Source organism: Arachis ipaensis, chromosome B5, assembly GCF_059453495.1.
Source record: "Arachis ipaensis isolate K30076 ecotype BB chromosome B5, ASM5945349v1, whole genome shotgun sequence".
In the NCBI taxonomy this organism is placed as follows: Eukaryota; Viridiplantae; Streptophyta; class Magnoliopsida; order Fabales; family Fabaceae; genus Arachis; species Arachis ipaensis.
In genome coordinates this window covers 99896588-99911866 of record NC_142440.1, presented here as the reverse complement: position 1 = coordinate 99911866, position 15279 = coordinate 99896588, and the positions used below count along the sequence as shown (strand labels likewise).

General features: G+C 41.1%; 2 non-coding genes across 2 annotated transcripts; both read left to right on the top strand.

The window, feature by feature from the left end:
• The first annotated feature begins 565 nt into the window (after positions 1-565).
• Positions 566-673, top strand: LOC148565144 (small nucleolar RNA R71). The gene has a single exon (XR_015885248.1). It is a non-coding gene; the product is annotated as a small nucleolar RNA R71 (small nucleolar RNA).
• Positions 674-14705: 14032 nt separating this feature from the next.
• Positions 14706-14813, top strand: LOC148565143 (small nucleolar RNA R71). Its single transcript, XR_015885133.1, has one exon. It is a non-coding gene; the product is annotated as a small nucleolar RNA R71 (small nucleolar RNA).
• Positions 14814-15279: the final 466 nt, after the last annotated feature.

The window sequence follows — 15279 nt, the reverse complement described above, 5'->3', positions numbered from 1 at the left end:
ATGGATTCTGCTCAGAATTCTCTGTCTGTTGCTGAGTGGATGATGGAAAAGGTTTACTATTGTTAAAACTGTTTCTTCCACCATTAGTAAAGCCTTGTTAAGGCTTTTGTTGATCCTTCCATGAGAAATTTGGGTGATTTCTCCATGTGGGGTTATAGGTGTTTCCATAAGGTTCACCCATATAATTTACCTCTGCTATTGCAGGGTTCTCAGGATCATAAGCTTCTTCTTCAGAAGATGCCTCTTGAGTACTGTTGGATGCAGCTTGCATTCCATTCAGACTCTGAGAAATCATATTGACTTGCTGAGTCAATAGTTTGTTCTGAGCCAATATGGCATTCAGAGCATCAATTTCAAGAACTCCCTTCTTCTGAGGCGTCCCATTACTTACAGGATTCCTCTCAGAAGTGTACATGAACTGGTTATTAGCAACCATGTCAATGAGTTCTTGAGCTTTTGTAGGCATTTTCTTTAGGTGAATGGATCCACCTGCAGAATGGTCCAGTGACGTCTTGGAGAACTCAGACAAACCATAATAGAATATATCCAGAATGGTCCATTCTGAAAGCATGTCAGGAGGACACCTTTTGCTCATCTGCTTGTATCTTTCCCAAGCTTCATAGAGAGATTCACCATCTTTTTGCTTGAAGGTTTGAACATCCACTCTAAGCTTGCTCAGCTTTTGAGGGGGAAAGAACTTAGCCAAGAAGGCCGTGACCAGTTTATCCCAAGAGTTCAGGCTATCTTTAGGTTGTGAGTCCAACCATGTTCTAGCTCTGTCTCTTACAACAAAAGGGAAAAGCATGAGCCTGTAGACTTCAGGATCTACTCCATTAGTCTTAACAGTCTCACAGATCTGCAAGAACTCAATTAAAAACTGGTAGGGATCTTCTGATGGAAGTCCATGGAATTTGCAGTTCTGTTGCATTAGAGCAACTAATTGAGGTTTCAGCTCAAAATTGTTTGCTCCAATGGTGGGGATTGAGATGCTTCTTCCATCAAACTTGGAAGTAGGTGTAGTATAATCACCAAGCATTCTCCTTGCATTATTGTTATTTTCGGCTGCCATCTCCTCTTCCTTTTCGAAAATTCCTGTAAGGTTGTTTCTGGATTGTTGTATTTTAGCTTCTCTCAGTTTCCTCTTCAGAGTCCTTTCAGGTTCAGGGTCTGCTTCAACAAGAATGTTCTTGTCCTTGCTCCTGCTCATATGAAAAAGAAGGGAACAGAAAATAATAATAAGGATCCTTTTTACCACAGTATAGAGGTTCCCTTGTTGTTAGTAGAAGAAGAAAGGGAATAAGAGTGAAGAAGAATGGATAATCCAAACACAAGGGTGAGGATAGGAGCAGAGATATGAGATGAGGAGAAGTGTTAGTAAGTAATTAAATAAATAGAAGAAGATGAGAGAGAGGTGAGAGAATTTCAAAAATTAATTAAAATAAAAATTAAAAATTAAAGTTAAATTTCAAAAATCAAAGTTTGAAATTAAATTAAAAATTAAAATTTAAAATAATTAGTTAATTAAAAAGGAATTTTGAAAAAAAAGGAGGGATTTTCGAAAATTAAAGGTAGAAAGTTAGTTGGGCAGTTTTGAAAAAGATAAGAATCAAACAAAAAGTTAAGTGGTTAAGAGATTTTGAAAATCAAATTTTGGAAAGATAAGATTGAAAAAAGATGTGATTGAAACAAAAAGATAAGATTGATTGAAAAAGATTTGAAAGTCAAATTTTGAAAAGATAGGAAGTTAGAAAAGAAGTTAGAAAGGATTTTAATTTTCATTTCGAAAGAGATATGATTAAAATTGAAAAAGATATGATTGAAAATTATTTTGAAAAAGGTTTGAAAAAGAAATTTAAAAAGATTTGATTTTGAAAATTAAAGTTGATTACTTGACTAACAAGAAACAAAAAGATTTGATTTTAAAATTTAAAGATTGAACCTTTCTTATTAGGCAAGTAACAAACTTTACATTTTTGAATCAATCACATTAATTGTTAGTAATATTTTCGAAAATTATGAGATAGAATTAAGAAAAAGATTTTTGAAAAATATTTTTATAATTTTCTAAAATAAATAAGAAAAAATGAAAAAGATTTGATTTTTGAAAAAGATTTTGAAAAAGATAGGATTTTCAAATTGAAAATTTGATTTGACTCATAAGAAACAACTAAATTTTAAAAAGTTTTGAAAAAGTCAACTCAAATTTTCGAAAATTTATGAGTGAAAAAGGGAAAGATATTTTTTTTAATTTTGAATTTTTAATGATGAAAGAGAAAAACACAAAATTTACTCAATGCATGAAAATTTTTGGATCAAAACATGTGATGCATGCAAGAACACTATGAATATCAAGATGAACACCAAGAACACTTTGAATGTCAAGATGAACAACACCAAGAACTTATTTTTGAAAATTTTTAAGAAAAGATAAACATGCAAGACACCAAACTTAAAAATTTTTATTCTTTAGACATTAATAATTCAAGAATGCATATGAAAAACAAGGAAAGACACAAAACAAGAAAATATGAAGATCAAACAAGAAGACTGGCCAAGAACAACTTGAAGATCATGAAAAATGCAATGCATGAATTTTCGAAAATAATTTTTAGAAAATTAAAAAGATTCAATTGACACTAAACTTAAATCTTGACTCTAGACTCAAACAAGAAACATCAAATTATTTTTGATTTTATGATTTTGTTAATTTTTTTTTTATTTTTCGAAAACTAATTGGAAAAAAAAACGAAAAAGAAGAAATTATTTTTTTGTATTTTTTGAAAATAAGAAATAAAAAGCTTAAAATTAAAAAAAAATTACCTAATCTGAGCAACAAGATGAACTTTCAGTTGTCCAAACTCGAACAATCCCCGACAACGGCGCCAAAAATTTAGTGTGCGAAATTGTGATCTAGATGTGAAATTGTTGTTCGAAATTGATTCCCTGGCATTGGCTCCAAAAGCGTGTGCACAATACCATGGTCCAAACATAACTTCACAACTTCGCGCAACTAACCAGCAAGTGCACTGGGTCGTCCAAGTAATACCTTACGTGAGTAAGGGTCGAATCCCACGGAGATTGTTGGTATGAAGCAACCTATGGTCATCTTGTAAATCTCAGTCAGGCGGATTAAATTGTTTTAAGAAATTATAGTGGATGAAAATAAATAAAATATAAAATAGGATAGTGGTACTTATGTAATTCATTGGTGAGAATTTCGGATAAGCGTATAGAGATGCTTTTGTCCCTCTGAACCTCTGCTTTCCTGCTGTCTTCATCCAATCATTCCTACTCCTTTCCATGGCAAGCTTTCTGTAGGGCATCACCATTGTCAATGGCTACTTCCCATCCTCTCTGTGAAAATGGTCCGATGCACTATCACTGCATGGCTAATCATCTGGAGGTTCTCGATCATATTGGAATACGATTCACCATCCTTTTGCGTCTGTCACTACACCCAGCACTCGCGAGTTTGAGGCTCGTCACAGCCATCCCTTCCCGGATCCTACTCGGAATACCACAGACAAGGTTTAGACTTTTTGGATCTCAAGAATGGCCATCCATGGGTTCTAACTTATACCACGAAGATTCTGATTAAGAAATCCAAGAGATACTCATTCAATCGAAGGTAGAACGAAAGTGGTTAAGAAATCCAAGAGATACTGATGATGAGTGTCACGATTATCACATTCATGTTGAAGTGCGAATGAATATCTTAGAAGCGGAATAAGTTGAATTGAATAGAAAAACAGTAGTACTTTGTATTAATTCATGAGGAACAGCAGAGCTCCACACCTTAATCTATGATGTGTAGAAACTCTACCGTTGAAAATACATAAGTGATGAAGGTTCAGGCATGGCCGAATGGCCAGCCCCCATGAAAGTCTAAGATAGCATAAAACTAATCAAAGATCCCTTACAAAGATAGCATAAAGTCCTATTTATACTAAACTAGTTACTGGGGTTTACAGAAATGAGTAAATGATGCAGAAATCCACTTTCGGGGCCCACTTGGTGTGTGCTTGGGCTGAGCTTGAAGTTTACACGTGGAGAGGTCATTCTTGGAGTTGAACGCCAGTTTGTAATGTGTTTCTGGCGTTGAACTCCACTTTGCAACTTGTTTCTGGCGCTGAACGCTAGACTGCAACATGGAACTGGCGTTCAACGCCAGTTTGCATCATCTAAACTCAGGCAAAGTATGGACTATTATATATTGCTGGAAAGCCCTGGATGTCTACTTTCCAACTCAATTGGAAGCGCGCCAGTTGGAGTTCTGTAGCTCCAGAAAATCCACTTTGAGTGGGGAGGTCAGAATCCAACAGCATCTGTAGTCCTTCTTCAACCTCTGAATCTGATTTTTGCTCAGGTCCCTCAATTTCAGCCAGAAAATACCTAAAATCACAGAAAAATACACAAACTCATAGTAAAGTCCAGAAATGTGATTTTTAATTAAAAACCAATAAAAATATACTAAAAACTAACAAAATCATACTGAAAACTATGTAAAAACAATGCCAAAAAGCGTATAAATTATCCGCTCATCAACCCGCAATTACGTTTACCAAGGAAGATGCATCCGGCATCATCTCAGGACACGACAAACCCATGGTCATCACCATTATACTGGGAAATGCAAATCTCTACCGCACACTGATAGACCAAGGGAGCTCCGCCAACATCTTATTTAAAACTGCCTTCGACAAGCTCGGCCTGGAAGATAAAGAACTCAAAGCATATCCAAACAGCCTATTCGGACTGAGAGACACTCTAGTGCAACCACTGGAATACGTCCCGCTACACACAACCTTCGGAAAAGGAAACCAATCCAGGACACTCAAAATAGACTACATCGTGGTCGACGTGAGTTCAGCCTACAACGCCCTAATAGGTCAGACAACATTAAATCAACTCAGCGCAATAGTTTCAACTCCACATCAATGCATGAAATTCCTAACTACAGAAGGGATAGCTACGATAAAAGCAGATCAGAAGATGTCGTGCTGCTGTTATAACGAAAGTCTAAACCTCAGAGGCAGAGGAGAAGAATTCCACACAATCGAACTTGGTGGAGTTCAGAGGTGAGAAGAACTCTGTCCACAACCTGAAGGTGAAGTAGAAAAAGTCCAGATCGGAGACATCCCGGACAAAATAACCAATATTGGCACGATTCTAAAAGGAGACATAAAAGAATCACTCGTGCAATTCTTACGAGAAAACGCCGATCTCTTTGCATGGAAGGCTGCAGACATGCCAGGCATAGACCCCAAGTTAATGTGTCATAAGCTAGCAGTATACCCTGGATCTCGGCCAGTACAACAGAGGCGTAGAAAGCTCGGACCCGAACAATCCCAAGCTGTGGAAGAGCAGGTACAAGCTCTGCTGGAGGCAGGATTCATAAGAGAAGTCAAGTACCCACTATGGTTAGCTAATGTCGTCTTGGTAAAAAAAATCAAACGGGAAGTGGCAAATGTGTACCGACTATACAGATCTCAACAAAGCCTGCCCAAAAGACCCTTATCCACTCCCAAGTATCGACGCTCTGGTAGATGCCTCCTCCGGATATAAATACCTCTCGTTTATGGATCCATATTCCGGAAACAATCAAATCCCTATGTATCCACCAGATCAAGAAAAGACCTCGTTTTTAACACCAAAAGCAAATTATTGCTACATTGTGATGCCCTTTGGTCTCAAGAATGCGGGAGCTACTTATCAAAGGCTAATGAATAAAGTCTTTTCAGATCATATCGGAAAAGTCATGGAAGTCTACGTGGACGACATGTTAATAAAAACACAAAGTGAAGAGACATTATTGTCCGACCTGGTCTGAGTGTTCGATACTATAAGGAAGCATGGCATGCGACTCAATCCTGCAAAATGCACCTTTGCAGTAGAAGCAGGCAAGTTCTTAGGTTTTATGCTCACACAAAGAGGAATTGAGGCAAATCCGGATAAATGCCAGGCCATACTCAACATGAAAAGCCCAACTTGTGTCAAAGAGGTACAACAACTCAACGGGAGACTGGCAGCCTTATCCAGATTCCTAGCAGGATCAGCGATAATATCTCTTCCCTTCTATGCTACTCTAAGGAAATAAAAGAAGTTCGAATGGACAACGGAGTGCGAACAAGCCTTCCACGATTTCAAAAGGTTTCTAGGACGGCCACCTATCCTATCTCGGCCACGAGAAGGAGAACCACTCATATTATACCTCGTGGTAGGGAGTCGGGCAGTAGCCTCGGCACTAGTTCGAGAAGAAGACAGTGGGCAACAACCCGTATATTTCATCAGTAAAGCATTACAAGGATCCGAGCTGAACTACCAAAAAATAGAAAAGTTTGCCTATGCTCTCATACTAACATCTCGACGACTTCGCCCGTACTTCCAAGCTCACACCATTAAGGTTCGGACCAACTAGCCCATAAAAGGGATATTGCAGAAAACAGATCTAGCAGGCAGAATTCTACAATGGGCAGTCGAGTTATCCGAGTTCGGCCTTCAATACGAAGCTCGGAGAGCCATCAAATCACAATACTTAGCCGACTTTATTGCAGAATTTACAGACACTACGGAGACCCCATAGAATGGAATATTTGCGCGGACGGTTCCTCGAATAAAACTGGAAATGGCGTAGGTGTGATAATTGAAAGCAACCAAGGAACCCAAATTGAGCTTTCCCTCAAGTTCGGGTTACCTACCTCAAACAACCAGGCAGAATATGAAGCACTACTAGCTGGTTTGAAGCTGGCTAAGGAGGTTGGAGCCCAAAAACTCATCATCTTCAGCGACTCACAAGTAGTCACCTCACAAATAACAGGGAGCTACCAAGCCAAGGATCCCACCATGAAAAAGTATTTGGATAAAATCAGGGAACATCTCGAACAACTCGGGGAATATGAGATCCGCCACATACCCTGCGAACAAAATGCCCGAGCTGACGCACTCTCAAAACTAGCCAGCACCAAAACAGGGGGCAACAATAGAAGCCTCATCCAGGAAATGCTACAAAACCCGTCAATCTCGGAAGAGGAAAAAGTCCTAGCCATTACAGGTCAGGATCAAGGATGGATGACCCCCATAATTAACTACCTCAAAACAGAAACACTCCCCACAGATGAAAAGGAGGCAAAGAGGTTGAAACGGGAGGCACAATACTGCACTATCATAAACAACACCTTATACAAAAGAGGGATTTCAATACCATTATTAAAATGTGTGCCGACCTCCAACACAAGGGAAGCTTTAGAGGAAGTACACAGTGGCATTTGTGGCAATCATCTCGGAGCACAAGCTCTCACCAAAAAAGTACTTCGGGCGGGATTTTATTGGCCAACTCTACAAAAGGAAGCTACAGAATTTGTAAAGACATGTCCACCATGCCAGAAACATGCCAACTTTCACATCACCCCACCAGAAGAGCTCATCAGCGTAACCTCACCTTGGCCATTTGCAAAATGGGGACTCGATCTTCTCGGACCCTTTTCCCATGGATCGGGACAAGTTAAATTCCTCATAGTAGGGGTAGACTACTTCACAAAATGGATCGAGGCAGAGCCCCTAGCCAACGCCACCGCTCAAAGAAGCCGGAAATTCCTATATAAGAACATCGTCACAAGGTTCGGGGTTCCATACTCCATCACCACAGACAATGGCACCCAATTCACAGATGCAGGCTTCAGAAAGTTAATGGCCGACTTGAACATAAAACACCAGTTCACCTCCGTCGAACATCCCCAAGCCAATGGACAAGCCAAAGCGGTCAACAAAGTCATACTGGCTGAGCTAAAATAGAGATTACAAGATGCAAAGGGAGCTTGGGCCGAAGAACTCCTACAAGTCCTATGGGCATATCGAACAACGCCACATTCCACCACAAAGGAATCACCCTTCCGATTAACATACGGAACGGAGGCAATGATCCCAGTAGAGATCGAGGAAGGGTCGCTTAGAATGGTCTGTTACAATGAAGAAGCCAACTTCCAACTTCAAAGGGAAGAACTCGACCTACTTCCTGAGATCCAAGAAAGAGCTCGGATTAGGGAAGAAGCACTAAAACGTCGAATGGCTTCCAGATATAATCAAAAAGTAGTGCCAAGAGGTTTCGCTGAGAATGATCTCATCCTAATCCGAAATGACATCGGAACAACTCGACCCGGAGAAGGAAAGCTGGCAGTAAACTGGAAAGGACCCTACCGAGTCATAGAAGTACTTGGGAAGGGCTACTACAGGCTATCCGAACTCGACAGGCGAGAGCTTCCTAGATCGTGGCACGCCTGCAACCTAAGAAGGTACTATAGCTAGAGAAGGTAAAAGATCTCATCATAGGATGCACTCTTTTTCCTGAAAAGGTTTTTTAATGAGGCACCAAGTTGAGATCCAGAAATTGTCCGACTCAAAAAGATAAAAACTCTATATGTACATATTTTCATTCTCTTTTAAATAAAAAATATTAGACGTTCTACAAAGTTTTCAAGACGCATTAATCTGAAATATTCATCATCCGATTATAAAGCGACAGATTGGCAGAAAGTTAAAAACAAATTCACTGCACGATCACGATAAAGACCAACAGAGATGAAAACCAGATTCATCTAAAGGTCGACTAAATGAGGATTTAACCCGCCTTCTACAAATCGGCAAAGATGAAAACAGAATAATGCAAGAAGTTATCGAAAGTGATCCGGAGAAAGGACCTGACGAGGGCCTGATGGATTGCTAAATAATAACTTAAAAGACTGGCCGACGTTAAGAAGTCGGACCAAGTTAAACCAAGTTATAAGTAAACCCTGGAAAGAGGTCTGGCCAACCCTATAAAAGAGGATTACTTTAACTTAGAAGGGCTCGACATGACGAAGTCGGCCCAAACCTGAACAAGGTCCAAGAAAGAGGATTACAAAAATAACTTAGAAGGTCCCCGACATGACAAAGTAGGCCCAAAACATAAAGTTATAGAAGTAATCCATGAAAGAGACCTGAACAAGGTCCAAGAAAGAGGATTACAAAAATAACTTAGGAGGGCCCGACATGACAAAGTCGGCCCAGAACATAAAGTTATAGAAGTAATCCCTGAAAGAGACCTAAACAAGGTCCAAGAAAGAGGATTACAAAAATAACTTAGGAGGGCCCGACATGACGAAGTCGGCCCAAAACATAAAGTTATAGAAGTAATCCCTGAAAGAGACCTGAACAAGGTCCAAGAAAGAGGATTACAAAAATAACTTAGAAGGGCCCGACATGACGAAGTCGGCCCAAAACATAAATTTATAGAAGTAATCCCTGAAAGAGACTTGAACAAAAGTCCAAGAAATAGGATTACGAAATAACTTGATCCGACATGACGAAGTCGGTCCACATAAGGAAGGACCCGACATGACGAAGTCGACCCACATAAAGTGCGAAGGCTACAAAAAGTAATACTTGGCAGAGACCTCACAAAAGGTCCAAACAAAACAGGATTTTTGTTTGTTGCCTCAAAGGAATCAAAGCCACAAGCACAAAAGCAACTCAAAAAGATCGAGCAACAAGGCTCTAGCACTACCAAAAGCCTAGAAAAAGTGCCTAGACGAGATAAAGATCGACATGATACTAAAGGCGCGAAGTTGTGATAAAAACAAATTCAAAGGTGCTACCCAAATCAGCCCCAAGAACTTGGAAGCTATTTTTTGTTTTTCAGCCTAAAGTTGCTAAACAAGCAACTAAACAAGTGTCAACAGTCAGTAAAATGAAATTTACAAAATAAAGAGTTTAAAAGCCCACAAGTCGGGCTATCTACACAATCAAGATAAAAAAGTTCAGTTAAACATCAGAAGCCTTCCCGGTAGCATCAGCACGGAGTGAAGGAGGGTGAGTTTGAATGGGCACAGCATCCACGGTCCCATCATCCCGATTCAGGATTTGACAGTCCGGATCGAATACGGGATGACCGATCTCAACTGAAGGAACTGTAGAAGTTGACACTTTGGCAGTAGGCGCAGGGGGAGGTTCGACATCATCATCATCCGGGTCATCAGGGACAATCTTACCATCCCTCACAACATTGTCTAGGCTGAAGAGAGAAAGGTTGACCTCGGGAGCCAGAATTCGAACTTGCTCTTTCAGGTTCTCATAAGCAGCATTCACGCTGCGACAAGATGACCCTGGAGCTCTGAGTAATCAGCTCGGGCAGATTCCAACTCCTCCCTCAGATGCATTACCTCCCGATAGGATGTAACGTAGCTGTCTTTATGCCTTAAAGTCATGTCCTCGGCTAACCTCACAGAAGCTGCCAAAGCAAGGGAGCTAGCCTTCTCGCTCTCCAGCTCCTTCTCCAGTTTGGTCACTTTCACTTCGAGCTCCTCCTTCAAGCCCTTCATCCGATCAAACTCCTGTTTAGCCTCCTCCATGAAGGCTTTAGTGGCATGAAGAGGAAGATTTTGGGCAGTTCGGTACAAGGCAGCTCCCATGTGCGCCATCTTAACACTACTCCGAGTTATAAAGTCCAAATGGCGAAGGAGTGATACATCATCCATAGGGAGGGCACAATAAGGACCGATCTGCTGATCTACGAACTCGACCGCGTCAAAATCAGGGGCATCAAGGTTGAAAGGCTCAATTATTTTTTGCTTTTTGTTGGGAGGAGCGCCAGAAGTGGCAACAGAGGCTTGGGAAGGATCAACCAAACGAACCCGGGGAGTCAGGATTACCTTCCTCGCCCTAGGTGAGCTTGGAACGGCCGGCTTTGACTGGGCCTGGGATGATCTCTCCCCAGCCGCCTTGGCCGAGACGTTTTGGGCTACGGTAGCTTTCCTCACCCTTTTAAAGGCCTTCATAGATTCATTATTCTTAATCATCTCTGCAAGTAAAACACAACAGTAAAGTATCAAGTCACAAATCGGAAAAGAGTTTGCAAATAATATAGGAGCAGACAAAAGAGGAAAATCAAAATACTACCCAGCTCAGTTTGGAGAAGAGAGGGATTGGTTAAAAATTTCTTTGTGTCGAGATGGGGAGGCTGGCCCCAGTGTTCTTCCAGAACAATCATGAAAGCTTGCTCAGCCTCATCCAACATTTCCCATGTATATCTGGATACTCTCACATCCTTTTGCCATTCCAAGGGAAAGGCAGGCTCATCATTTTCATCCAGAAAGAAGGGCCGAGCTCCTTCAACAGCTCGGACCTTAAAAAAGTAATTTTTAAAATCACAAAAAGATTCGTCAAACATGGAGAAGACCTTCTTTCCCTGGGAAGCTCGGAAAGAAACCCAAGCGGCTTTCTTCTTTACTACCCCAGGCTTCGTCAAAACAAAGAGATAGAAGAAAAGAGATTGTGAAGCAGGAATACCAAATCCATGACACAACAATTGAAAAATTTTTATGAAACCCCAGGAATTGGGGTGAAGTTGGGAAGGAGCAACATTACATGACCATAACAAGTTGGTCTCAAAATTGGTGAAAGGAAGAGTAATACTCATTTGACTAAAAAAGAAGTCGTAGGTGTAGAAAAAAGGGCGCTCTCCGGCAATTCGAGTAGAGAAATAGACCCTCTCCTCAGAACTCGGAGATACAAGTTCATAGTTCTTTTCATCACCACCACTACCACAGATCTTATGAAATTGTCTAAGTTGCTGACAGAACTCAGAGTCAACCAAAGAAATACACAACAAAATCATAGAATCCACCCAATCAGCCATGCCCTCATGGACTTGGGAAGACGTCTCAACAATATTTTTGCAAGAAGACATGAGGCCAACTAATCCTACAACAAGAAAAGAAGATCGGATTACTAAAAACCATCTCGGACGAAGGACAAAACAACTCGACTAATATGATTCAGATGACACAAACAACAAAAGGAAAATCCCAGAACCCGCACAGAAAGGTCCAGGGGCGTCCTTTGGAGGCAGTTAGGGAACAAGGATTTAGGAAAAACCTACAAAGCTAACGAGAAAAACTCTTTAAAGTGAAAAAGAAAGCAGCATGCATCCCAGAAAGCTACAAATCAGACAAAGCCAAAACAGCTATATTCCAAATTCATAGTCTTAGCTTATCAACAAACACAATGGCAAAGCATATCAAAGAAAAAGTCATCAAAGATGCCACCTTTTCCAAGAAAAAAAAAACCCCTAGAAAAAGCAAAATGACAGAATTCATCAGTATAAGCAATCAGCATGACAAAAGGAACAATCTTTCAAAGAAAACAAGCAACGTGAGCCCCAGGAATGCACAGGGACCATTTCAAAAGCAAAAAGAAAACTCTTAAGCAGCAAACAAGCAGGCACAATGCGAAAAGATTCATACTTCAAGAGAAAATCGAAACCCTATCAAAAATCGAAGGCAAAAATGACGAGAGAGGCACAAAGAAAGAAAAACCAACCTGAACAAATGGAGAAGCTTCGAGGAAGGTTGAAGATGGAAAGATGGAATCGCCCGCAAAATCGCTGAATGACGCCGCAACGCAAGAAAGGCAAAATGTAGGCAAAAAATAGAAAGCGAGAGAACGAAGGGAGAAGTTACAAAGAAAAATGAAAGAGAGAAACCGTTTCTGATTGCAAAAATTCAAAATAAAAGCCAAGGAAAACGGGGCAATTAATACCAATTAATGAAGGTATTAAACTCTCGCACGTTCCCAAGAACAAAGCGCTGATATAAAAGCGCGCGCTTTTAGAGGAAGACGTTCCACATTCAAAAAAAAGGTTCTACAAAGAAAGGAATCGACAAAATGCTCGAGTTCGGCTTCACTAGAGAAAGATCGAAGTCAAGGACTCGACCTCAAAGCAGAAGACCGAGCTCAAGCAGGGGCACTGTTCACATCCTGGGTCGAGCTATCCGATCCGGGATGTTCAGTAATAAAGCGACCGACCTCCTCAGGTCAGGTTATCCGACCTCTTCTCAAAGAGGTCGGTCAAATCGACAGGAAAGCCTAGTAAGGGGCCCAAATAGAGGAACACGACCCAAATCCAAAGGCAGTCCAATCCTATAGAGATAAGGGCGGTTCCCTTGAAAATAAGCTGACCTCAACTCAAAGATAAGATAAGATAAGATAACTAACTTATCTTATCTAAAAAGGTCACTCTACACCATTATAGATACACTGGAGCACCAAGGTATAACTCATACTCTGATTCTACTAAAAAACCTGTTTAATACCCATGCTAACTTAAGCATCGGAGTCTCTTGCAGGTACCCCCCACCTTCCGGTGATCAAGGATCAGTAGTGCAGCCAGTCTAACAAGTCGGACACGACAGCTCCGGCCACCACCCATCAGCTGGACACGTCATCTCCGACCCCTACAGAAGATCTCATCCGAGATCGACTTACAGTTTCAGGTAACCCTTGGAACAGTAACCATGCATAGACCTGGGTCACTACATTTTTCAGGTATATCACCCACTAAAGCAGATAAGGAGCTACCTAGAGGAATAGTTTCTAATTCACTTAATTTATCTTTATGCATGCACAAATCTTTTAGAAACTTAGTATATCTAGGTACCTGCTGAATGGCATCAAAAAGTGGAATGGTTACCTCAACCTTTTTAAAAATTTCTACCATTTTAGGGTCTAGTTCCACCTGCTTTCTGGGCTTCCTAGCAAGGTGTGGAAATAGAATAGGAATGGTGCCACTCTGGCGCCACTCGCAGCTTCTGCGTCTCTTGGTGCTCCATTCCTAGATTGAGCTGCTTCTTCTTCAACCAAGTCTTGTACTACATCTTCTTCTTTAGCATCCTCTACTTCCACAGTACTTTCAACTGGAGTGTCATCTTTTAAGCTTGGCTCCGCATGACTCCTCTCTGGTAGTGTAGTCCCGGACCTCAAAGTAATGGCGTTGATTCCTCCTTTAGGGTTGGGTATAGGCTGAGATAGAAGTGTACTGGAGCTTGCAGGTTGATTGTTGGAGGCAAATAGTGAATCCATCCGGGAGACGAGAGCTTGTAAAATAGCATTTAGACCGTTCATGGTAGAGTTAACTGTATTATGAATGTCTTGCATCATAGTGCGAAGCATCTCATCATTAGAAGAAGAAGGGGGGTAAGTGATTTGAGGGTGTTCTGAGGTGCTTGGGACTGCCTTTGGTAAGGTGCTCTGTAAGGCTGGTTCTAGTTCTGCTGTCTGTTGTTGTTGTTGTTGTTGTTCCACCTCTAATTTCCATTGTTGTCTCTGCCTCCTCTGTTGTAGTTGTCCCTCCATTCCTGGTTGGAATTATCTTTCCATCCATGGTTAGAGTTGTCTTGCCAACCTTGATTGTAGGTTCTACCTTGGTTATAATTGCCGCCTTGTTGATTGTATCCTTGATTCGAGCGGTCATAAAAATTATGAGTAGCTGCCAAGGTGTTGTCTTCTTGTTGGAGTTGCGGACACTCATCAGTGTAATGAGTATAATCAGCACATATTCCGCATACTCTTTGAGGAACCAACTGTTGACTTTGTTGTTGTGGGGGAGGCTGAGGTTGTTGTTGATTCAGCTGTATCTACTTCAGTAGGTTGGTCATCTCACATATAGCCTGTGTGAAAGCAGTAGTCTCATTGCTAGAGGAAACCTCTGCAACAGCCTTGGGATGGTTGTTCCTGTGCCTCCCGTTCCGAGTAGATTCTGCTAGATCAATGATCAGTTGTCACGCTTCATCCGCGGTCTTGTACTTTTTCAGAGAACCATTACTCGCACTATCCGATGTAGTTTTATCCTGAGGCTTCATGCTTTGTGTGAAGTAGCTGATCAACACCAACTTGTCAATCATGTGGTGAGGGCATGCGTCCAGAAGATTCCTGAAGCGCTCCCAATACTCATAGAGAGTCTCTGATTCGCCTTGAACAATGCAAGAAATCTCCTTCCTCAGTCTATCAGTAACTTCAGCTGGAAAGTATTTTTCCAGGAATTCTCTCCTGAGCATGTCCCAGTTAGTAACAACTGCTTTAGGTTGAGTGTAGTACCACTCCCTCACCTTTTCCTCAAGAGAAAATGGGAAGGCGGTTAGCAGAATAGAAGTCTCATCTGCACCATGACGCCTAACAGTAGAACAGGCTGTCTGAAAATCCCTGAGGTGCTTGATAGGCTCCTGAGCAGGTATGCCATGAAACTTAGGCATTAAGTTGATTAACACAGTCTTCAGTTCAAAATCTGTAGCCAGATTTAGGTGACGCGCTTGATACGGTTGCAGTGTAAAGTCTGGAGCTCTAACTTCCTGGAGAGTAATCCTCCTAGGCTGTGCCATGTTACCTACACATAAATCAATAGTATCAGTAGAAAAAGAGCTTGTTTCTTCCTTAGATAGCGCTTCAGATTTGCCCTCTGATGAGATTGGTGAA